This window comes from Taeniopygia guttata, chromosome 12 (genome assembly GCF_048771995.1).
Source record: "Taeniopygia guttata chromosome 12, bTaeGut7.mat, whole genome shotgun sequence".
Lineage (NCBI taxonomy): Eukaryota > Metazoa > Chordata > Aves > Passeriformes > Estrildidae > Taeniopygia > Taeniopygia guttata.
Window position 1 is genome coordinate 3777768 of NC_133037.1, and position 26060 is coordinate 3803827.

The 26060-nt window shown below is 43.4% G+C and overlaps 1 protein-coding gene across 22 annotated transcripts in view; it reads left to right on the top strand.

The window, feature by feature from the left end:
• Nucleotides 1-26060, top strand: part of FOXP1 (forkhead box P1) — a 422694-nt gene that overhangs the window by 112666 nt on the left and 283968 nt on the right.

The following is a 26060-nucleotide window of genomic DNA, read 5'->3' on the forward strand; positions in this document are numbered from 1 at the left end:
CAACAAGTGTTTGAAATAATTTTGCTGGATGTGCTGTCGCTTGCATATGGACACTAAATTTCACAGGTAGTCCAAGAGTCCTTGAATTTCAGTGAGATATGGGAAAATGTTTTCTTGTTTTCAAAACCTTGAGGTTTGATACTATAAACTGTTTAACTTGTTGAAGTCAAAGTAGGAATAAAAGATCAGTATTTAGCATGGCCTTATCAAAACTGTCTTTTAAAATATAAAGTCCATTTCAAATTGTAACTTTATACAAGTTGTTCTTAAAATATAGTAATTTTAAAAAGGAATGGTGGGGGGGTAAATCTGTGTATTCACTGCGAGGTTGTTCCCCAAAGCAGTGAATTAATCCCCCCTAAGCTCTGTCCGGACAAAGACCAAATTGAGTTTAAACAGTTTTATAAAACAAAAAAAATCTGAGTAATGTGTCTCTCTGGCTTCCATCTGAAGTGATGCCATCTGAAATGGCTGATATCCTGTCCTGAAAATCACAGATGGAAACTTCATCTCAGCACAGTGCTACGGCAAGAATGAAATGAATGTAGCAGAGTCTCATTTACATTTCAGAAATAGTTCTCGGTAGTTTCCTGTTCAATCCACCAGATTTTCCTGTGTACCTGGTGCTGGTTGTTCCCCACACTGAAAGGGCAGTGCTGTAGCTGTGGCCCTTGGAGAATTGTGAGTGTGTAGGTGATGCTCTTGCCTTGCCAAGGGATGCAGTTTGCTGCAGCGAGCCCCGGTGCAGCGATAACTGAAGTAGCAGCGACTGTTTGATGCTGTTCCCACAAAGGTTAACTCCTTCCTTTTGGCTTTCACTGTTCTCTTTAGTCAGAGCAACTGCAGTGCAAGCTTTTCTCAGCTGGGTTTTTGCTGATTTATTTAAATTTCATTTTTGTTTTATTAACCTGTGTTCCGAAACGCCCTGGACTCTGAGAGTCTGTGATATAAAATGGCAACGCTCTCCTGTTGTTTCTGTGAGGGGGAAGTCAAAGTAAACACATACTTTGAGAAGAGAACATACACCGGGTGCTAATAAGACTGTATTGACTGTAAATGGCTTTTATGGGAGTCTTTGAAAGAGAAGAAAGTGCAAATTACTGGGGAGGATGGAGAATGCCATAGATCAAGGGAAAAATGTGATACTTGGCAGTTTCTGTGTATTAGTGCAGCCCCTTCCCCAGCATATAATACCATGTAAGTATTGAACAAAACTGAGATTTGCCACTTCTGAACAACACCTGTGACTTCCTTGAACATATACAGGGCTAGAAATTAAGCTGCTGGGAGTGTGGCAAGTCTTCTGAAAGCACCCACTGACCTCACCAAGTCTCTCCAGCTGCCCAAGCAAACGCGAACGGGTGCGTAATGGACAGGAATGACAGCCCAGCTCATTGCCATATAAAGAATTGTTCTTTTTTAATGTATGGGTGCTTGTGTGTGTGTGTGTGTGTGTGTGTGTGTGTGTGTGTATTTTTAACAGAGCTGCAGTGTCTCTGTGCAGGAGCTGTCACTGGTGAGGGGAAGCCAGGGCGGCCACAGAGCACTTTGCTGAGCACGGAGGGTCCTGCCCAGGTGCCTTGGGGGAGGACAAGTCCCACAGTGTCCCACAGTGCCTCAGCATCCTCCTCGTGTGGTGCCATGTAGGGCTCCATGGCCTCAAGGTGTCAGGGGGAAGTGGGTACCCTGAGAAGCCGTGGGAGCTCCTTGTTTCTCACACTGCTTTGGAGTCACTGGAGTTGTCCAGGCAGTTCAAGTTGTTTGAGGATATTGGAGTGCTCCTTGTGGGGACCTCACACTTATGGCTGTTGGGGTGATGCTCAGAAGGATGGGTTGATGCCTCCACCCTGCCCTGCCACCAGCAGCTCCCAGTGCCACCCAGCAGTGTCTGGTTATGCTGCTAGTTCTGGTGGTGGTGACTGGTGGTGTGCCTCTTGTTGGCCATTCTGGTTGTATCTGCTTCTTGCTTCTCTGTCAATTCTCACTTTTTAAAGACAGAGTAAAAAGTTCTAAAGAAATTATATACATCAAAAACAGGTGTGTGTGAAAACAGCCTTCAAGATGGCATAGTCTGGTACCTGAGATTTAGGAAACAACAGAGTTAAGGCGGGACAGACCTTAATCAAGACTCTGGGCTGTTAGACCTGTGAAACTCTGACAGTTTCATATAGTTTTGAGGGTTGATTTTTTTTTTTTCCTTCCCAAAGAGCTTGATTTGGTCTTTGGCATGTCATCCAATCCCAGTTGCTCCAAATTTGCTGCATGGTTCTGGGTTCCTCATTTCTGCATGCCCACCAAGAGACACCTGGGGTCAATTTACAGAAGTGATCTGGGCTTGGCAACCACAAATGAGGCAGCACATGGGGCTGTTAGGCTCCAGAAAGACTGTGAGTCAGGGTGGGCTTAGATTACTGCCTTGAGTTTGGGTAACTCAAACCAGCAGCCACCAAGAGCCTCCCTTGTGCTTTGTCTTGGTTTCCCAGCCTTGAGGTGGTTGTGATGCTATCAGACATCTTTGCAAGTGAAGGTAAGAAGGTTTTTCGTAACATTCTGGTACTCTAATGAGAGAATGAGAGCCGTGGTCAAGAGGAGTTTGGCAATTCTGTATTCATGCTGGATTCGCATAGCATGTGCTGAATAAGTAGTGTGTGCTGCTGTGAGTAGAGGTTTTATAAAGAGAATAGCAATGTTTAATAACTGTGGATTAGATGGGAGTCCCACAGAAAAAAAAAATAAGATTGTATAAGTGAAGACTTGATTGTAATACTCATTCCAAAGGTGTAAATCGGGATTGTATGTTGATGTTGCCAACTTTGTTGCTTAGTTTTTGCAACCTTAACGTTATTTTAATATAGCTTTGGAGGCAATTCTATAAAGGATGTACAGCAATATGTTAACATGCTGTGCCATCCTACATTTAGGGCTTGTAATAAGCCTTTTCTATTTTTTTGGTATTGTCTTTGCCAAAAAAAAATAGTGACTGTTGAGCAGTGAAGTATGTGTTCATATTGCTGCATTTTTATTTAATTCTGGGTCCTGTATCTTGTCCCAAGATCTCAAGGCTGTTACTCTGTTCTCTTTGTGTTTGGGAGAAGCAGTCAGGGCAGTCCATGTGCTGCACTGAGATCCCTGCCCAGGGCAGGATAGCTGGTGGTGGTGGGAAAGGCTGGAAGCAGAAGGGCAAGCCCTAAAGAAGTTATAGCCACTTAAATCAGACTCTTGCAGCTGAAATAGCTAAAATATTTATATTTGCTGGGGGTGGGGAAGACATACCAAGATTAGTTATTTTTGCCTAGATGTTATAGGTCTGTTTTTTGAGGGGGAGCCTTGTGAAACTTAATTTTTTGTTGCCTAAGGGAAACAGCAATTTGCATGCTATGAGAGAAGTTTCTGATGATGGGGATTTTTCAGTAATTGGGATGATTATATGCATGGACTAGAATTTTTTTTTCACCCTGTTGTCCTTTCCCCCACTTAAAACCATAGCTGCACCAGTCTTATCCCAACTGAAATGAAGATGGGAAGAAGTGTAGAATTCATTCCTCCTATTTCGATGTCCAAATATAGTGGTTCAAGTGGACCCACAGATGACAAAATTGATCGTATTAGCAGTTTGTGTGCCTGACTTTCAGGATGATGGGAGATTGGTGTTCTTATTACTGACATTCTTACCGGTGCTCTGCACATCTCAGAACAACGTGTTTCAACTCTCTCTGCCTAAATTTCACCATATATAAAATTAGATAACCTCTACTGACTTTACAGGTTTTGCAACTATTATGTATGCATTCAGGTATTCCCAGAGTACCAGCACATGGCTCTGCTCTCCTCCTTCCCCCTGTTCCAGCTCTGCCAGCTGGAAGTGAGCTGTTCCTTAGGATTGGGCAATCCTGATCTTGCTTTTCTTCCTGAATTGATTAGCGATCCTGACTGAACAAGGAGAAGCCCAGTGCGTGGGGAGGTTGTTTCCAAGGGAGGTTCAGAGGAATGTTTGTTTTGGGAAGCAGCTCACTGACCCCTTGGGATGGAGCAGTTTCCTAAGGCAGGAGCTGGTGTTTCCCACCCACCCAGGAACGTGCCCATGTTCCTGCTCTTGCAACCCCAGAGCCTCCTCTGGGTTTATGCTCCTCTGCTTGTGAGGCTGAATTTAATTACGGGGGATAAGGTCCTCCAGAGCAGACCTTTAAAAGTCCTATATAAAGATGCTGCTCTTAAGTAATTCAATATTTCAACTGCTCTGTGCAGGATTGATTGATTGATTAATGGAGGAGTTCATTTAATTAATCTGGGGCTTCACTAAGTCACATGTGTTACAGTAAATACTGTGATGGTGGTGCTGCAGGAGGCGTTGGGAGCTGCAGATCCCGGTTTGCCTCCGGTCCCTTTGGATTGGTGGCACAGCCACAGGTGCAGAGTCACCCGGGGCGCCTGCGCCGGCTCCGTCTCGCTGGGTTGCTATCTATAGGCTGTTAAATGTGTTTCGGGTGGCAGGCAGACGTGATGCTCTGTCACTTCCTACAAGTGTGCGTGTGGAGCGAGACGGTTTCTCCCCTCCCTAGCCCCAGTGCACGCCCAAGTGGTTTGCCTCCACTTTTGGATTCTGTAATGTTGATATGTCATCACGTATTGACAGGGACCATATCCACTGTTTCTAAGCAGGGTTCTTCTGCTGATGTTTTTTCAGCACTTTACTGGCCAAGTTTGGTCCCCTGGCCAGACAGGTATCCCTGTCCTGGGGGTGGGGGAGATGTGCTGTCATGGTACATGTGCAGCACCCAGGGGAGTTGTGACTCAGGCTACAGAACACCCCAAAACTGAAAGTTTCAGCCGTGTGTGGAGCTGCAAAGCCTGATCTGCAGGCTGATGGAGGGCTTGTTGCTCCTTCCCTCACCCTCATTGCCCTCAGTAGCTTTAACAAAGGGAAGTTGTATTTCCTCTGAGGGTTTTCCGTGTTGGCCCTGAGCATGTGAGGCGTGTGGGGACAGAGCGGCTGTGAGGAGCTGTGCAGGAATTCCCCCAGGGCTTTGGTGCTCCATTACCCAGTCCATCTCTGCTGGAGAAGCTTTAGTCTTGTACAGGAAGATGCTGTTGGTTTCAGATGGGAAGGAGGTGGCTGAAATGGCTGTGATCATTGCACTCTGAGATTTGGTACAAGCGTTCCCAAATCTGTCATTGTACCATAACTAGACATGAAGGAGATGTGACTGCCTGGCCACAAACCCTTGCCAGGTGTGGGATCTTGCAACTGCATTGTGTGGGCTGTGTCCCAGTGCCTGAGCTGGGGGCTGTGCCTCTGTCCTGGAGTGTCACACTCGGTGGCTCCAGGATCGGTCACTGCTGTCACATTTCCAGGTTTCCCTGTCCAGGCTTTGTACAAATAGATGTAGAAAGAGATTACCAGGCACATGTGTGATGCACACACAGTCATCCACACTACTCTTGAATAAAGGCAATGAAAAGCCCAAAAGCTGGCCAGCCTCACGACTGGGTTTGGTTCTACATAACCAACACGTGAGCAGTTGCACAGCAGCTGAGTGGGCTTTTTTTCATCCTCTATTTTTTTGAAAAAGAAATGAAGCCTTGATTTGTGGACGAGCAGTTCAGTGCTGCTGTCATAGGTTGGTGGTTTGTTGTGTGGTTAGCTTGGTTCTCAGACCTGTGTGCTGGAAGGTAATGGGGTTCATCTCAGAGAGAGCTTTTTCTCAGCATGATGTCTAACAATGTGTTGCCTCTGTTTTCTCACTTGCTAGTCTTACAGAATTTAGTCATGGTACAATATTTGATGAATAGCCTTTGATAAAAGGCTTTTATTCTTTTATTTTTTCTTTTCTTTTTTATTTTTTTTTCTTTTTTCATTTTGGTCACTGTTGTAATACCGTGAAATGCTGACGGAAAGCTGAGTAAAAATGATCACTAAATGTTAATGTGATGGGCCACAGGTTAACCTGTAGGAGTGTCAGTGGAATTCCCTGTGTGCTGAGAGGATGCTGCTGCTGGATGTGGAGGGTTGTGCTGGTACCTGGCTGGGCAGCCTGTGCATGAACCCTTTTCCAGCAGCTCATGGCTGTTGCTGTTTCCCAGCCCTGGGAGGCTGTCTCTTGACACTCTTTACCTCCAGCTCCCAGCAAGTGTGGGGTGGAAATCCTGCCCAGTTTTGATGCTCTCTCTCCCTGCAGCCAGGCTGTACGGGAGCTGGTGCTGCAGGAGTTTTTAAGCAATTTGATCTGAAGTGGCTGCATTATTCATCTGATTAAATAGTATTTAATTAGCTTTGTTTCATCCTTTTGCTTCAGTGTGAAGACTGGGGAGGGGGGAAAGGAAAAGATAAAAATTGTCTAAATGAAGCTTTATCATTTAAAACACATATAAAACTCCGTGAGATGCCTTTTATTCCCCTGTCCTTTATCTTCCCTCACAAGCTTTCCACGAATGAGTAGTGCATGTTGAGGTTTATCTTTGCTTTTATGTGCAGTAGGCACATGCTTAACATCGAGCACATTTGAGTTGCATTTCATAGGGCTTTCACAATCCCTTTATAAAGGGACTGATCTGCTAACATCACCCTCTTTAGATCTAGCAGGCAGGATGTTCTTCCACACAGTGAAGTGCTCGCAGTCTCTCTTGCCAGACCAGTAAGTGAATGATTTCAAGCCTGGTGGGCAATACTTGTGTCCATGCGTAGCACAGACAGACCACAGTAGTAGGCAGCTGCATGTAATTTTGAACTCCACTCATTGAGCTGTAATAAAACAATATAAGCACTGCTTGGGGGAAAGATTGGATGCAGTTATCCTTACACAGGGCTCGGGCATATGAAAGCAGCGCTGGCTGACAAGAGGATTTTGAGATTTGATTTTGATTGAATTGCAGAATTGAACAGGCCAGGAATGTCAGTGGAAGGCTAAATGCCTGTAGTGCCATAAAGTTTTATTCATGTGAGGCTTTCCAATATAAAGTAGATGGATTATTGGAGAAGGTGTCAAGGGACATGAAATAGAAGTGCCCAAAACGTAAAATGTGGGTATAAGGATAAAATTACTTCTTGCTTAGTACATAATTAGCTCACAAAAATGTTTTTGGGTAGCTGTTTGTTTATTCAACCTTTTTGAAAGCTAATTCATTACACAAAATAAAACAACAGTCCTTGGCTTTTGCTTCACCTCTCTCTGACTGGAATTCATATTCTTTTAAGAACAGGTTTAGAAAACGAATTCTGTCTTAATTTATTTTTTTATTAGGAAAAAAGGTGTCTCATTAAAAAAAAATGTGGGGGAGGAGAAGTCCACAGGATAGAAAGGAAAAGGGGGGGGAAAAAAAAGAGAAGTCCACAGGATATGAACACTCTGCAGACACTGAAAACTATTATGCTCAAAAACAAGAGCGGGATGTGTTCACATACCACAACACACTGACTTATTTCATAGCTCAGTAATGCATATGTAATTAGAGGAAAATTTGCATAGGACAGCTGATAGCCAAATTTGTATGGCATTAGAGAGAGGTTCACTCCTTTGCAGTGAACTCTGAACAATAAATCAAGTTGCACACGGGTTGGATGTGGGTTAGCACAAGGGGCTGCATTTTTCATTTCTGTGCCCAAATTCTGGGTCTGTTTACAGCCCTGTGTCTCAGTTAACATTTTCCCTAAACATACTCTAAATCACATATATTGTGACCGCAGGAAAATAATCATGGCTTTATGCTACATCCAATCACTTAGAATTGTAACATAAACAGTAAAATGGCCTTCTTATTACAAGACCTTTTTTCTGTTTTAAATTGCGGGTTTTTTTTGGTGTTTTTTTTTTTTTTTTTTTTTTTTTTTTTTTTTGAAAAAAAGCTTGTTGTTATCTTGCCTTAACCAAGGACACGAATACCTTTCTATATGTGTTTTTTTATAGGGAGGAGGTGTGTGGTGCATACAAGACTGTCAAAATGGGATCTCAAATTGCCATAAAATCTAAACTTACAAAATTGTATTTAAAGAACAGTGTACATTTATATTTTCAGAACTAGTTGCCTGTAAGCTGTGTGTTCTTCCATTTCAGTCCCTCCTGATTGAGATGACATGTATGTTTAGGTAGTATTTATATGTAATCGTTTTTATTTTAAGTCTAAAAGAAACACCCAAATTCTTATTACCATGCAGATTGTAATTATTATTTTTGAAATCTGTGAATTCTTTAGGAAAGAAATACCACATTCAGTGCTGGTGGTAACTCTCCAGGGATTTGTTAAACTTTTATTTACCACATGTTTTATATATCGTTCCTCTGTGGTATTTTGGGTTATTTTGTATTATTATTTAGATTTGATGACAGTAAACGTGATGAGGATTTACCTATATGAATAGCAGTTTATTTCTGATGTGTTTCTTTGAAGGAAAAGGATAAAAAAAGCTCACTTCTCCCCCCTACCCCCCAACTCATACCAGCTATAGTCCTTGAATTATGTGTGGTAGAGATGCTGTACTCAATAGAGCGACTTTTCTTTTCTTCCTCCCCCTCACTTCCCCCCTCTGGCTGCCTTTTTTTTTTTCCTTTTTTTTTTTTTTCCTTAAATAGGGTTTTGCAGCAGACTGTAATGTAAGGAGTTTGTTTCAGGGGGGCTGTGTATGGGTATCCTGGCTGTGAGGATGGTGGGGCTGGGGGTGTTACATCACCTCATGCAGCAAAGCCAGAATATTTACAGAGTCATCAGGTAGCAGAGAACCAAGAACTTTGAACCCAGGATCATAAATCAGCTCTTTTTTCTTTTTTTTTTTAAATACCTCCTGAATTTGAATTTCTCAAGTTAAAGAAAAGTGAGCTTATTTTTTTGTTTTGTTTTCTGTTTTGTAAGGTTTTTTTAACTGTACTAGTTATAACCTGCTTAATATTTAGACATTTTTAAGTTATTTAGAAATGCAAGTTAAATGGGCAGACAAAATGATTTAGCTTTAGACAGTTTTTAAATATTACTTTTATTTAAATTCTATGATGTTTAAGTTTTAAAATATTTAAAATACTATTTTTAGATTATACTGGAATTGAAACAAACTTTTTGTACATAAATGATTAAATACAAAATAAAAATCTTTGATTACATTTTAAAAAAAGCGCAAAGACCTAGCTGAAGTTGGCTCTTTCAGTTATTTTAGAACATGTGAATATTGATAAGCTTAGATGACCTTCTGTAGACCAAGTTTGGTTTCAGTGTTCATTGAGATAGGGCTGAATGATTAGTTTTAGTAATTCCTTTGATGATTCAGTAAAAACTGTGAAAAGGAGACCTTGCTCTCCTTTTCCAATCTAGGAATAAAATAAAGGTGTGGAAGATTGAGATCTAATACTGCTGTGATCATAATATATTCCATATTCTTACAACAGATCATGTTCAGTAAATGTTTTACATGCATAAATGAATAAACTCATTATGTATCCAGCATATTTATACAGTCTTCATTTAATCAATAAAAATGCTATTTTCATTTTCTTTCAGTTTTATTTTTCAACCAAATGACGATCAATATGAATCCTGGAATTGCTGACTAATAAAAACTGTCATGATTTCTAACATAGTCATAGCTTAAAACTTAGAGATGCAAATGAATGTGAAAATAACCTGTTGTCATCTTTAGCAGACAGAGAAATTAAGGTAATGAAAAGGCCATATTTTATTAAGTTGCTAACCAATTAGAATTGATGCTTCTTTAGGAAAATAAACACAAAAGTACAAATGCAAAACAAGATTGAAATCAATGATTTAAACCGTGTTTCCTGCTTTTTGATATAAACCATGATTAGAATCAGTGATTCAAATCACTTTGATTTAAATCAGGCTCGTGCTTAGGGTGGATTAGTTTGTGGTTACCAACGAGAACCCTCTGAAGATAAAGGCAGGGAGCCCAAAGTGGAGGGTGAGCTGCCTGTGACAGGGGGGTTGGACACGGTGGTCTTCAAGGTCCCTTCTAACCAAACCATTCCATGTATCAGAATGCCTCCTCATTCACTTGGCCTGAAATGCTGAAATTGCACATGCAGGATTCCTGAGATCGCCTCTCAGCTCCATTCAGAGAGGATCCATCCAAGTCTGGGGGCTCCTGGCAGGTGAGGTGGGACTCAGTCCCCTTCTGGGGTGGCCTCAGCCCGTCACTTGTGAAAGCAAAGGAGCTCAGGTCCCTTCTGCTGTGCATTGTGTCCTCCCCTCCCTGCAGCAGCATCCCCACTGCTCTCTGCCCTCCCTGCTTGCTCCTGGGGGGATTCACTGCTCTCCCCAGGGGCTTGGCTCTTCCCGTGTCCCTTGAAGAGGACATGGCACAGGCACTGCGTTCCATGAGCTCCCAGAAAGTATTTTTTGCTAATCAGTTCTCCCAGGTAAAAAGTATTAAGGCTTTTTTAAGCCTTACTTCAAAACCTGTGTTCCCTTCCAGGAGGGGCAGGGCTGTGTCCCTCACAATGAACTCTTCTGTGGGAGCTGTGGCCATGCTCTGCTTCAGACCATGGTGAAGCTCTCCCCTTTCCACCAGCTCTTCCTGGTTCTTTTTTGGGCATCCTGCAGGAGAGGTGGGAAAAGAGAGATCTTGCCTACAGGAAACCCTAAAGAAGAGCAAAATAAGCTTTTTTTTGGCCAGAACATTTTGGCAGAGGGGCAGCAATGGGGATTGGTAGAGCCCTGCTTCAGTGGCTGGTGGAGAAGAGCTCCTGTTGTAACAGCATAGATCACATCTTCCCTTGACAGGGTCTCAGTGTTAAAGAAACCCAACATAAACCTCGATATGCTCTGGGTCAGAGATGTCGGGTAGAGCAGATTGCATTCAAGTTGCACATAAATTATTTAAAATGCCCATAAAGATGGGTCAAGGGTCCTTGCATTGGTAGAAGTCAGTTTAAGCTTGTGTGCTGTAATTGTTTCCATATGATGACCTTTCTGAACACACAGAGTAGAAATCCTTCACAAGGTGCACAAGTTGAGAAACACGTGGATTTTATTGTAATAATGTTTCTAGTTGGAAGGTCTCAAAATAATTAGCTTGATTTAGCGCTCTCATTTCTGCCTGTGTTCAAGACTACATCCAAGCCTTTTATGGAGCATAAATAGTTCCTTCATGTAGTGTTGGCAGCTGAATACTCAGTACTGTAAGAATAATGCAGAGACCTTCCACCAGTGCTGGATGAAGTCAGCTCTCCTGAAGGAGGCAGATGTTTTGGCAGGGGAAGGTGCCATGTGTTTCTCGAGTCAACCATGGTAAATTTGTGAGTAGTTGGCCCTTAAATAGCAAGGTTGGGTTTTTTCCTCTTATATTTAGGGATAAATACAAGAGGAATATAGTTATGGGCTGATATAGTTATGGACTGATCCTATTACTTAATGGTATTTAGGTTACATGACTTAAGCTGCACAATTACAAGTGAAGTTAACTCCAGTTCTGTGCATTTGAACACACTCAAGTTTCCTCAGCAGGTTTTCCTAGGTTTAATCCATGCTAATTTATTCTTGCATTCTGACTGTAGTGACTATCTCGAGGCAAATCAGATGAATGGGGTCAGATTTTTAGCTGGCATAAACTGACACAGTTCCTCAATTTTTGTGCACTTGCTGTAGCTGTGCTGATTTATGCCAGCCAGGAGTAAAGGCCATTTATATTAACCTGGTATGTTAGTCACTATGTCTGGTGACTAAGTTTGAAAAAAAAACCCAAATACCTTGTACTTCTTGTGTGCTGCAACAGGAAAACATCCAGGAAAATAGTTAAAAAGTGGATAGGATGGCTTGTTGTGTGTAGTACAGGAGCTATATGGACAGTAGGATGCAGAGATGTAGGACTGATTCCCAGGGAAATGTGATTTATAGAGATGATTTGTAGCTGGAAATCTTGTACTGCTGGAAGTACTGGTGCATCCATAAAGGTAACAGCCAGTATTTAAGATTTGCTTTGAAAAGTTTAATATTTCTTCACAGTAGGAAGGAATGCTGCTGGAGGTTTTCCTCTGCATGTGAATAGACACATGAAATACATACACAGAACACAAATTATAGACACGTGGAGCAGACTATAAGAGATGGTGTGACAGAGGAATTTCACTTACTCAGGGGGTGAACCCATGGGATCTGTGTTTTGGGATCTGGCCCCTGGGGAGGAAGATGCCTGGTTGCTTTATGCTCTGGGGTACCCACTTAAAGAAGCAGGTGCTTTGGTATATGCTTGTGTGTGTCTGAAAACCACCCTCCAGTGGTGCCTGGCTGGGCTTCTGGAGCCTGGAGACACTCCCACCTTTCTGGCTTGGCTGGTCCCTGTTGATTCATCCTTGAATGTGTTGGTTCTTCCCTTGCAAATTGCTCTGTGTGGTTTGTTCTTAGCAGGGAGTTACTCCTGAATGTTGGGACGGGCTTATGGTGACATCCTGGAATTTTTGTTGGTTTTCATTCGGGTTGGTTGGTGGAGTTTGGACTGAGGCTGGGCAGCATCATGGAGACTCTTCTGCATTTTCAGCTCCAGTGAGAGGTGCAGCACATCAGCCTTATCAGAGCTGTAACTTCATTGTGGTTGCTCTGGGAGGAGGCTACTGGCTAATTGATGTGCACAGAGAAGGATGGGGTGGGTGCCTGTGGGCAGTAAGTGATTTTGGCATTTGCTGCTTGCTGTTGAAGTACACAGAGACCACTGGTCTCCAAATTCAGAACTAATATGCCTAAAAATAAATAACCACACTAAAGCCAGAGATCATTTGAAAAAGAGTAAGGTGGCAAACCGCACCAAGAAATCTTTGCAAAAGGCAATGCAGAAGTTTAGTGCTGCTCTTTAAAATTCAAGATTTTATCTTGGAGAGTTATCTTTAGAAAAATAAACGTTCCCTTGGAATCAGGTATACTAATCCTGCGATACTGACTGTGGAATGCTTATTTCTCTGGAGAGACTGTGGGGAAGAAGGAGATGTTCATTTGAGCAGCTTGAGGCCCCCACAGCCTGTGTTAGTCTGATGTCAGCTCATTTGCTGAAATAAGCTGAGCACTCCACAGCAGAGGAAAGCCCTGCCTGGAGTAGATTTCTTTAAAATAAAATAAAAATTAAAAAAAATTTTCAAACTTCCCCTTTGTGATTTATGATCCCTTTAACAATGCCACTTTCTCAAAGCCATGCATCATACACAAACAATGGGCCACATAGAAAAGCGTGCTCCCCGGAGTATTACCAAGCATGTAATTTTGTCTTTAAATTCTTTGGAGTGAATTGTAAGAACATGACTTCATAGGAACCTTTGAGACATTATGGCTTTTAATAATGCTTTGCTGCTACATGTAATACTTTAGTTTTACTTTTATTAATTAAAATGCTTGTTGCATGTGTGTGCAGCGGGGAGGGGATCCCATCCATCCTGGCACACCCAGGAGGGATGTGGCTGCCAGAAGGGCTTTGCTCCCCTCCTGAAGGTGAGGGGGCTGCGCTCTGGTCTGATTGAGGTTCCAGGAGGGTTTTCCTTCAGTTTCCATCCCCTGGCCAAGCATATCTGTGCAGCCTCCCCATCCCTCCAGCCATGGTGCCCATTGCTGTGCCCACGAGGGGGTGCGCACGAGAGGCAGCTCCTCTTCTTCTTCTTCCTCGTCATGAGCTCATACAAAACCCTGTGGGGTGTGCAGCTGTCCCACCCCTCACCCAGCTCACGTGCACCCAGTGAGGTAGCTCCTGCCTTGACTCTCCTGCCCGGCGCTGCTATGCCCTCACATCTGTGATCTTCCCAAATTTATATATATATATATGTTTTTGTAAGTTTTCAAGAAAATTGAGGTCAAACTTATTTCCTCCTGTAATCCCTTTGCACCCCCTGTCAGCTTTATTTTTTTTATTTTTTCAGTAGGCACATCTTGCATTATGTAAAACATAGGTGAAGAAACACGTTCAGTAAATCTGCGTTGCCTTTCTGTCTGCAGCAGCTGGGTTTGGATCTGGCTGCTTATCTAATAAAGGGTGGAAGCTGTACTTTTTACAGCTTTTTGTAGCACGGTTTGTGGGCTTGCCCATAATAATACAATTATGAAGGTTAACAGGAAAAAACTGGGTCCAGGAGTGATTCCAGGCAGCTGGCAATGCCGACGAATTGGAAGCGCACCACCAATGAAAACTGCAGTGAAAAGCAAATTAAACCTCATATCTGCCATCTCACTCGCTTTTCTCTGCTTTCCTGTTTGGACTTGAAAGGTGATTGGAGCCAAGGCAGTGACAGTTGACGGAAGTGCTGCAAGGAGAGAGTATTTATTTACAGTGAATCGTGGTGATGCTTGTTCAGGATGCGGTTTCACGCAGGATGTTCTGTCCCCACCCCCGGTTTGATCATTTCTCCAAAAAAAAAAAAAAAAAAAAAAGGAAGGGGGGGGGTAAAAAAAATAAAAGCTTCTTGATTGTTTGAGGCCACAGCTAATGCTTGGAGAAACAGTGAGCAGCATGCCTGTACTTGGAGCATGCTGTAATGTGCTGTCGGAGGAAGTTCCTGTATTAGGCACAGAGGCTGCTTGGGGCTAACTCCTGCCCAGATGTGCTCAAAACCCAGTGTTGGCCCTACACATTTGAACTGGGAATGGTCAGGTAGGTCCCCATGCTGCCAGTGATGGCTAATGCAGGCCACCCACCCGCTTGGATGTCAGCAGCACTACCAGCTGATGTGACTGTGAATCTATATTTTTGGAGAGGGAGGAAACAGCAGGAGTTATCTCCCTCTGTATGTTTTAGTACATCAGATAAATGTTAATGGAGAATTTAATGTGCAGAAGGCTTGGGATAGTTCAGCATTTGGATGAGGGGTTCCCCTCATTCTTTTTCTGCTCTAATCATGGACTCACTGATTGGTTTGGGTTGGAAGGGACCTTAAAGACCATCTGGTTTTAACCCCCCTGCTGGGTCCCCTTCCACTTGATCAGGCTGCTCAAAGCCCCATCCAGTTTCGTCTTGGATACTTCTAGAGGTGGCCATCCACAGCTTTTCTGGGCAACCTGTGCCAGACCTTCACCATCCTCACAGTAGATTAAGACTTGAACCCTGCAGCAGATGGAAAAACAGAATGTCCCTAAATAACAAGCATTGTGCTAGTCCAAGGACCCTGAAGGGCAGGGTTTATCTGAAGTCCTCCTGCCATCCCAGCACAGGAGAAGGGGTCTGGCTTGCTGGGATCAGGCTGTTCCCCAGGGGTGTTAGTGTGGGTTGGGTGCCCATCCCGAAGGTGCAGGATGGTTTCACAGCCCTCACACCTCTTGCTGCCATATCAGCCTCAGCACCAATGGGTTTTGTGCAGCTCCTGACAGGCAGGCAGAGATAGTAACTTCTGTTAGTCCCAGATGGGGCTGGTGATTAGATAGGGAGAGTTTCTCTATCTCGTTTCTTTCCGAGATAGAGCACAGGGCTTAGGGACGTGCTCTAGCATATACGGTTTCCTTCATGGGCACTGAGCAGGGAAGCTATTGGAAACTTGAGGGATTACAGGGAGGGGTGAATATGTTGGGTTTTTTTTTTTTTTAAATTTATTTACTTTGACATTTTCTTTTAAACTATTTCCAAGAAGTACATTTTTACCAGTTTTTCTGTCTGGAAGAAGGGATCTGATGGGTTTTTTTTTTCCACTCACAGCTTTTAATTACACCATCGCCATCATCGAGCCCTTTCTACAACTCCCACATTGTTCAGCAGACACGGTGAAATGTTTTTAGGAACCCATAAAAGCCAGTAATTTGCATCCAGAGGCCATGGTTGTAGTCGGTATTCAGGCAAGGAAGCAACTGCCTGGGTAGCTTTATGGCTGGGACATGTGCTGCATTGTGGAGCGTGCTGGAGAGGAGCTGCTGCCTGCCCGCGCTCCCGCACGCATTGCTCTGCGAGTGCCACTTAATTAAGTCATGAAGCTCTTAGGGCTGGAAACGGGGAATCCAGCTCCCCAAAGGTCCATTGTGCCAGGGAGCTGAGCCGCAGCCAGCCTGCCTCCTTCCCCGGCTCTGCGCCGCTTTCCTCAGCATCTCCCCGGCTTTCGTGCCCCGGGGGTGTGATCTGTGCCTGCTTTGGGCTTGGGCTCCCCTTAGTTGCCTCGTGGGGTTGAACCTGCAGAGGAGTGGGGCTGTTCTTGGTGAGGGATGCTGCCTGGCAGTCCTGTGAAATGGTTCTTGCTGCGGGTGAGGGCTGAGCTGACACAGGGCATCAAGGACTCCCACGCATCCACAGCTTTTGGAAACCATCGGTTTCGGAGGCTAACGAGGGCCTCATGTTGTAGAAATATGTTAAGGTTTAGGATGAGATTTGCAAAATTGCCAAAGAGATTTTTTTTTTTTCTTTTAAGAGCTGTTTGAATTTGGCTAATCAAAACATCTTAAGTAGCTCTGAAAATGTCACTGTGAAAGATCCTGCTCATAGCTGGTCTAGGTGAAGAAAAAAGGCTAAGATGCTTCAGAAGGAAGAAAACATCATCTCTTTTAAAGGCGATAGGATGGCTGTGGTTTGGTATTGTGTAAAAATTGTAAGTAATTTCTTAGCAAGAAAGAGCTGTCTATTTTCAGTGGACTGTGAAGCCATGAGATACAGGGCCTTGGAGCATTCAGTAGCCAGGAAAGAGTTGTTTAAAAAGTAGCTTAAAAAAATCAAGAATATTCACCTCAAAAAAAAAAAAAATAGCAAAAAGACATTTGAATTTGAGTCTGATTTTTTGGGAGGGGTTGAGGCTACTAGTAGTAACTATCCTGAATTAAACTTGGACTTCTTATCCAAACAAGCTTACATGCATTTTTATTTTACTGTCACACGTGTGTACCTTTCAGACTGCCAGTCTCTCCACTCAGGAGCACAACTGCACAACATAGTTTTTTTCATTATTGCTTTGTACACTTGTGCTTCCCCACCACCATATATTCTGTCCATTTGAAAGAATAAAGTGCTGCTCTGCTCCTTGAGTGGGAAATAACAGTAAGGATGGTGCGAGGTGTGTGGGATGCCTCTGCCCCCTGTGCAAGCCTTCCATTCCCAAGATTTCCCAGTTTCAGCTATTTCAGCTTCTTAAGTTATATCAACATCAACAAAGAAATAAAGCCAGGTCCTTACTTTTAGCACAGACACCATGAACAGGCTATTCAGTGCGTGCTCAGCTCCCAGCAGGAACATTTGTGCCAGACAGAGGACTTTTTGATTCCCTGCTTTCTTCCTCCATCTGAATAGGCTGTGGCTGGGGGTGAGATGTCTGTTGTTAGTCAAGGGGAACTGAATATCCAGAGGGCTCTTCAGTGCTCACTGAGACTCCTGGGGAAGAGAGGATGGTTTGGTGAGGATGGGGGGGAAATGTTTGTCTTTGTGAGGATTGACCCTGCACTTTGAATTTAAGGGGATGCAGTGCTAGGGGCATGTCTGCCTCATGGGGCCAACGGGGGAAGATGCTGCCTTGCAAGAAGGGAGACAGTGTTCCCTGTGGCCTCAGAGAGTTGTCTGGGAGTCAGAAATGTGCAGGGTTTGTACTGAACCCAGCGGTGTCGTGCTGAAACACGCTCCTTGAAACGGGGCCGGGGTGAGCCGGCAGTGACTGACACGGCTTCTCCTGCCCAGAGCCTGCACCCAACTGCTTTTCATGGCCTCCAGTGCTTGCTGAAGTGGTTCCCAGCCAAGACAGGAAACTATTTGACTTCGGGTGCTAGAGAGCTCCTCTCATGGTATTTACAGATAAAAGGGGAGGAGTTGAAAACCGTAGTCCATATTCAGCCCAATCTGATAACCTCCAGGGATTTTATTAGTTCAAAGAAATTTTGGATAGCGAACTCGTGTGCTTAAGTGGAGCTGAAGCCCCAACCCTTGGAGGCATCCCATCCTTTCTAAAACCTTAGAATAACAAATGCTGCTTGTAACAATCTTTTTTCTTACTTTTATTTTCCTTTATATTTTTAACCATTAGGCCATTCTAAAATTTAATACATAGGTAAGAATACATCCCTGATTTTTAACTGTCTCTCCTGAGTATTGGTGGCACAGAAACCGCTTTTGTTCAACAGACTTCATCCTGTGAGGGGCTAAAAATAAGGAAGGTGAATTACATTCAATAACTAGATGGGCAGAATGTGTTTTGTTAGAATAAATTAGGAAAGCATTTGTAAAAGGACTGTTTTGCACAATGCTTTACTGGGTTACCAGATAGTTTAATGCTGTGTCCTCCTGTTGGATAGAGATGCACAACCTCTCTGCATGCCATGGTTGTGTTGTAGGTGGAAATATCTAAAGGACACAGGCCCTTCCCCTTGGAGTTAGGCATGCCCTGGCATCTGCCTGCTGTTGGGTCAGAGTTTCTCCCTGGCTCTGCTCAGCAGACATAAGTTGTCCATCTCCCACCCTTCCAAATCAGATGGAAACTCTTCCTGGCCCTTAGCTTTCTTCTTTTCCCTTGGGTTTTATTTCACCACTGGCTGTTAGAGACCTTGGATAAGATACAGGTTCTGCTGGAGGCAGTAAAGAAGGTCTGGTAGGACCCTGTGTGCATTGCCAGGTTTACAGCTTTTTTTTTTCTTTTCCTGGAGCCTCTGTTCCTTTCTTTGCAAGCCTAGAGCTACCTTCTGCTTCAAATAGGCAGATTCACTTGCTGATTAAAAAGCATTGTTAATTTAGAAGGAAGGCCACATTCTTTCCCAACATCATCATTAATTAAAGACTAGGAAATTGCCAATTCACCCAACATTCACATCCTTACCAGACTATGCTCATGTAATTTATTGCCCACATATCTTAATGCCCAAGTACGTGCTGAGGCCCGTACACAAAACTTAAACTCCAATCTCATATATTTTTCCTATGCATAATTATGATGATTACCTCTTAAAACCTTGCTTATTTTTGGTAAAACACCTTTGTTTTTCCGAGGTTGGGTTTTTTAGATTGTGCCCAAACATGGGCACTGACTGTGGCCACAGCTTTATTAAACTGTATAATTTTAGGTGTATGGGTGTGAATCATAACCCCCAGATGAAAATAGCTCCTTCAGAGCTGTGTTTCTGGGAGGAGGAAAAAAAAACCAAAACAACTTGATACCAAACACTCCCTTATGCCTTCTCACAATTCTAAACTGTTGCAGGTTGGACATAATCAGAAAACAGAGTTTTATGTCGAGTTTTGTGTCGGTGAGGGGAATGTAACTATGCAAAACCCACTTACAGCTTAGACACATCATTCATGAGTTACACCATGGCTCCGAGCTCATGGCAACGACGAGTGTCTGGCAATCCCCACCATCTGGTGAACTCTGATGTGTATTTGAACAGCACGCTGTGTTAGTGTGCCTATATACAAGACATATTCGCACACAACATATAGTGGCAGGGGAAAGAGAGAGAAATTATGTTTCAGCTGTGAATGACTTATATTTACTCAAGCAGCAAAGAAATAGCTGATAGCTCACGAGTGATCAAAGCTCGTGGTGAGTTATAGAGGTCTTTCCTCACCAGTGAGGAAGATATAGCACATTTCAGCCTGCTGTATATTCTTTTAGTCCAACACACACATTTTAATGCTTATTTTTGTTTTGGTTTAGAGGTCTTTCTACTTTGCACAGCAAGCAATTTTTTTTAAATTTTATTTTTTAAATTTTTTTTTTTGCAATCTCTTCTGCCTCTTCTCTGTCTGCTGCTGATGCCAGAGACAGAGCAGATTGGGAAGCCTTTGAACACATTACTGGTTGAACTCGAATGAGATTTTTGTATTGCTTGGTTGCAAGCTCCTGTGATGAGCATAAGGAATTTAGTTTTGATTGACATGATGTTCTCTTAAAGCAAAAGTGATCTATCAGCATTCAGGCACCCGCATCTTGTTTTTTCTTCCATGACAAACGATAGTTTTGTTGCAGTCGTGCTACAGCCATGAAGGTTGAATTGCAGTTTCCCTTTGAATCCTCTGATGGAGGAGGTAGAGAGGAGTGACTCAAAATGGGCCATTTTAGGTCACTCCTAACAAGCCAGGCTCGAGGATCTTCTCAGTTTCTGTTGCTCTGCCTGTTTTGTGTTCAGCCAGCTCTTCCTCTGGTGCACCAGCGTGCTCATTCCAGTACAGAGTATTTGTACAGATGACACAACCTTATTATCTTCAGCTTCGGGTGCTTTAAAAGGAGTTTTTACAGTTAACACACCCGTGATCTTATACCACAAAGAGAACTGGTCTGGCAAAAAGATATGATATATCCTGAGACAGAGTCTGAACGTGAGACATCCTCCCTCTCTCCTCCTAGTGCTCATCACTAAATGTGAAACCTCTTCAAAATAAGCTGCTCTCCAAATGAGTTATTATTTGGCCTATGTCGGTGTAGAAGGCACGTGAGCATCCTCTGGGAGGAAATATAATCTTATAAATTAACCTTTGAACTTGGGAGAGTTGGATTGTGGTTTTTATACAGCTGCTTTGTAGGGCACTGGGAGGTTATTTAACCTGCCTTTTTCAGGTCTGGGAAATGGGTGCAGAGCTCCTTATCCCCACCACTGCCTTGCAAGCATATTCCTTCTGTCAGGAGGCCTGGGCCATCAGTGTGTGAAGAGCCATCAGAATTAACACTCTGTTAGGGGTGATTTTATTATTATTTGGAAACAGTTGAATCTGCCCATAACCTTTGAGGGGGCAAGGATTGATTCAAGTAAGGCAGTTTTAAGAAACCTTCTAAATGCTGAACGTTTTAAGAATTGTACATTGCCGAGGCTTGGTGCTGAGCATCCCTGTAACTCTCCAGTGCTGCCTTTTTACAACTGACAAACTTTTACAAATGGGTTATTTCTGGCTGTGAGGTTTGTATGGTTTTTAATTCCTGTGTTTAAGGGAGATTCAGGAATCTGCTGTGAAATGGGAAAGGCTCATTATCTCGAGGGTGGGCTTTCCTTATCAGAGATCGTCGTGGCAGGTCTGTTTGGGAGTCTGTCGCTCTGCTTCCCATGCCCTGCCTGGTGAGGAGAAGAACTGAGGGACTGCTCTGGCCTCAGTAACAAGTTTTATGGTTTATCAAGTACAGAAGTAGTGCTTTGGAGGAGTTTCCATTTTTTTCCCTGGAAATGTAGGTATGTGGGATACTGATCATACACACCAGGCTGTAAAGCTACAAAATGAATAATAAAACCATTTGCGATTTATGTAGTGAGCATGAAAATAAACATCTGAAGATGTTAATTTTCAGAAGTACTTCTAAGACCTTCAGCTTTATGGTTTCCTCCTATTTGGGCAGATTTTGCTAATTCTAACAGGAGAAAAGGTTGCATTTTCATGGGCAGTGAATACATCTCTGCTGGGCCTGTCCTTGGTCATCCAATTGTCCTTCGAATCATTCTGAGCATGCTAATTCAATATCATCCTCTTTGTTGTCCTGCTCCTGCATTTTTTCTTCCCAGGTTCCACTTCTGGCACTCTGCAGCTTCCCACTTCTATTTCAGTGTTTCAGGCACTGCTCAGAAACAGATGGATGGCGAGATTTCAACCCCACCTCCCAACTTCCACATACAGTCCACATCTCGCGCCGCATTCATGAGCACAGACAAGCAACAGGACGCTTGGTATTTGCTTTTCTGATAAGTTCATCCCCAAATCAGAGCTTCCCCATTTAGGCCAGGTGATCTGAATCAGAGGAGGTTCCCTCCTCACCCCAGGAAAACGGCAATGTGGGGATATTGATGGAAGAGGAGGAGGGTGGGGCGCGCGTGCTTTTCGGAAGCGCTGCGTTTCCCATCGCCTGTTTTGATGGCTTTGAGCAGGTTTTGTTTGCAGGTATGCCCAGCACTGTGTGATCGCCTGGGGAGCGATACGAGGAACAAAACCTCAGCCCTACATTTGCTTTTCCTCCTTTGCTTTGCGGCGCCCGGGTTTTGATGTGCTGCTTCTCAGAAGGCTTGACGGTGGTAATAACGGAAACAGCAAAAAATGTCAGCTTGACTACTGTCTGCGTGTCGGCACTAGTCCAGGGAGTTTCAAAGGGATGTTTTATTGATTCTGTAATTGCACAGTAGAATGGACAAACTGAACTGTACCTCAGGGCAAGGAAAGCCCCTGTCGGAACGGCATCTGTTGGATGTGTGCGCTGCTGTAATTTGGGCAGGGAGTGCTCGCTGGGCGGTTTGAGCCAGGGGACTGAAAGCTTGGCTTAACCCTTTCACTGGAGGCAGTGGAAACTCCACTTGTGTCTTCTGAGGGCAGCCTGGGAAAAAGACCTGCTTTGGGGATCCCGTTTAGCAGCAAAGTGACAATTCGGGGCTTCACTGGGATTTACACCAGCATTGCTTCGAAAAGGAAATTTGGCAAAAGATCTTTTCCCTGGCATTACGCTACAAGTATTCCCCTCCTCTGGGATCCTGAGCCCACAGAATTGTAACTTGCAGTGTTGCCTCACTTGCAAAATCCACTTCTTAACTGAAAAACTGGTCTTAATCTCTGATGAAATACGTCTGCGTTATAGTGCTCCTGCCTGGGAGCTGGTAACTTCCTCTAGCACGAGCTGATTACTTTCCAAAACTGAAGGAGTGGACTGAGCTGTTTTGCTAAAACAATTGCAAATTAAATTTGTAAACTTTTGCTGTTGCCATATTTTTTCACTGGCATGCTGTCTGCGTGCTGTGTCTTTAATTTGGTGAGAACACGAATCAATTAGGCTAACCTACAGCAATGCAGAAACGGAGGGGAAAAAATTAAAATGCACTGTCTTGACTTGATACGTGGGTGCCCAGGGTTTCTGTTCCAAATATTGTCTATTATTTCTGTTAGCCAGCTAGAGCTGGGCATCCTGCAAAGAGCAATGCTTCATCCCCAGGGCAGAGCCCACAAAACCCAGGGGTAGAAGAGCAGTGCAGGAGGAAGCAGAGTCCAGCCAGCATCCCTCAGGAGCACTGTAAGTTTGACTGGGTTTCACAGTTTCAGGATTAAAAGAAAAAATATCTGGGGATGGGATGTGCAGGGGATGGGAGGGTGGCAGCACACCCAGGAGTACCCAGCTGGAGCTGGTGCTCCAGAGGCTACCAGCAGATGCCAGTGGTTTGTGAAATAAACTGTGATCTTGAGGTTTCCACTGCACTTATTTATGGCCATAAGAAATCTTGCTTTTTAGATTCAATGCTCTTTAACCACAATTTTCTGGGAGAGACCTGCAGTGCAGTTTTGTCCTTTACTGGATTTTAGTAGCTTTTACAAGAAAGTACTGTTTGAAGAAGAGAAGGGTCTGATAAGACCTCATTGGGCCTTTTAGTGCTTAAAGGGTGCTTATAGGAAAGAGGGAGGGCAACTACTTATACAGGCAGATTGTGATAGGAAAGGCCCAGTGGTTTTAAACTAAGCAAGGAGAGATTTAGATTTGATGTTAGGAAGAAACTGAACGCTGTGAGGGTGCTGAGGTCCTGGCACTGGCTGCCCAAAGGAGCTGTGGCTGCCCCTGGATCCCTGGAAGTGTCCAAGGCTGAGTTGGATGGGGCTTGGAGCAGCCTGGGACAGTGGAAGGTGTCCCTGCCTGTGGCAGGGAGTTGAACTGGATGATCTTTAAAGTCCCTTCCAGCCTAAAGTGCCCTGTGATTCTGTTAAATGAAAGAAGATGTGCACTAAACTTCGTGATCTTTTCGGATATTGACTCTGAACTCCTTTATCTGGACCCTTGCGTGCTGTAACAAAGATGGGCACCTAAGGATGTGGAGCGCTCTGCCATTCAACAGAAAGAAAAGTGAAGAATTGTCTTTAGTAATTTGTATTGCAGAAATCAGCTGGGGGAGATCCTGCATCTGGGATTTGCTCTGTTCCCTTCTGGTGGTTCAGAGGAGTGTAAATTATATACTAGTGGCAACAGCTGTACTTTGGGGCTTTTGCCAGAGGAAGAGCAGCTTTATTCTGCATTGGGATGAGAATGCCAGAGATGTGTTGATTAGCAGGGGAGGGGAACACTGCCCAGTGCAGCTGATACAGTGATCTTAGTACCTAATTAGTTGCAAGTACACTTTGATCAAGTCCAAAACTCACAGTCCTGCTGAAAGGAGCAGTGAAATCTTGATTTGTCCTAGCTGGTGAAAGGTAGCTTATCTTTATCTAGTTTTATATTAAATTCACGGCCAAGGTTTCGAAAGTCTCTAATAGCAGTAGTCCTGAGATTAGTCAGGACCCACAGCGTGGGGTGAGGGGCTGGGGAGCACAGGCAGCATCACTGCAAGGCTTGTTCTTCATCAGCCGCCTCATTTGGAGACAGGTTTAATAAAAGATGAATAGAAATTAGAATATCAAACTGAACTAGTAGTTTAACATTTGGCTGAGTCTTTATCACCTTCCTCCCCCATCTCTGACTTTTGTCAGATTGCTCATAATTTCAGTCTCGGTGATCTGGCTCTGTTGTCTTTTTTTTTTTTTTTTTTTTTTTTAATAAGAATGGTGAAGTGAGTGTGACTGAAAATACAGAATATGCACTAATATTTCCTGTGCCACATCAAATCACCAAAATGACTAAAGAACATCCTGAACTCTGAAATTCTCAGCACATATTTTCTGTCAACACTAACGCTGAAGTGGAATTGCCCCAGCCAATCAGACGTGGGAAAAACACTGACTTACTGACCCAGAAAAAGCTGTATTTCCCAATTTTTGCAGGTCCCTGCTCTGGTTGTCAAGGAAAGGTGGCCGGAGTCAGGATTTGTGGTAGCACAGTGCTTGGAATCCCAGAGGCACTCCAGGCACGCTGATGTGTGTGCTAGAGAGGGGTTGCAGAGTCCTGAGGGTAGTAGCCATGGGAAGCAGGCGTTTTGCCAAAGCCCTGCTGAGCATCTCTCTGCCTCACTGATAAAAATCATTCATGCTTTTTTGGCAATAGTATCTGTAGCTGGTTTTGTGATGCCCTGAGTCCATTGATGACTACTTGCTAAGAAAAAAAAAAAAGATATGTAAAAGCTTGTGGGGTTTTCCAAGTAAATGCTTGCTGTGTGCTTAAGAGATGCTGGGGAGTGTTTACAAGAGCATCCTAGTCCTGCCTCCAGAAAGATCTTTGATAGAGACAGAGTTCTCTGGTGTAGCTGTTGGTGCTCTGTGCTGCCTTTTTTTATTTGTTGCTTTTTATTGTGTCTTTTTTTTTTTTTTTTTTTACCTGCATTAATTTAATTATTTCTGTTCCTGGAAATTTCTGTCCAGGATTTGATTGTAAGAGCTGGGTGTCTGGAAGATTAATTTGTCCTTTTGGACAGCACTTGGGCTGTTGCTATTTTATAATCATCGACAGTGGCTGTAAGGCGTGAGGAAGGATGCAGTAAAACACAGCAATGCTGACAGTGTAAAAATAGTGCATCTTCTTGCTGTTTGATATTTTGATAGAAACCTTTTATCACTTTAAAAACTGGCCGTGTATCAATATGATATGTTAAAAACAGAAGTAGGAAACTGCAGGCTTTTAATTTGTGCCATTTGAACCCTCTTACCTTGGATGAATGCGGCGTGTAAATTATAGTTCCCATGAGGTAAAAATCAGTCAAATGCTACTTAACCTTTACTCTGCCATGTTTCGTGTTCCATTTGTGCTTAAGAGAATATGTGCATATGCCTTCATCTTACTACGATGCAAAATCATCCTTAGGGTGCCTGTAACAACACAAAATGTCTTTAAATTTGGATTTAAGGTGAGCAAAACTGCTGTCGCCTTAGAAATCTCCAGGCTGAAGTGGCTTCAGAAATTGTGTTTACCCTTCAAAGGTGAGGAGCTGGAAGAGGCTATTTTTTGTTCAGCATGGCCACAGTGATTGCTGCTGGTTCTGACTGGTTTATTTGCATGGTTATGTTTGTGCTGGGTAGTCATGGCTTGGATTGGTATTTTCCAAACTTGTTCTGCTGCAAAATAACTTAGGCTTTTTCTAGTTATTTTGGTTAAAAATATTCAACTATTTCAGTTGTTTAATATAGAAAACTACTTCTCTCCATGATTATTTCCTAGTAAACGAGTCAGAAATTTGTCAGCTTTGGTGCTTGACATGCAAAATACCTGACCCAGAAACCACTAAACTTCCTAGAAAAAAATTTCTTTTGACTTATGTGTTTGGATCAGATTTTTGTTCTCAATGAATCTTTTGCCTAAGATGGTACTTGTATAATTTATTATATTTTATTA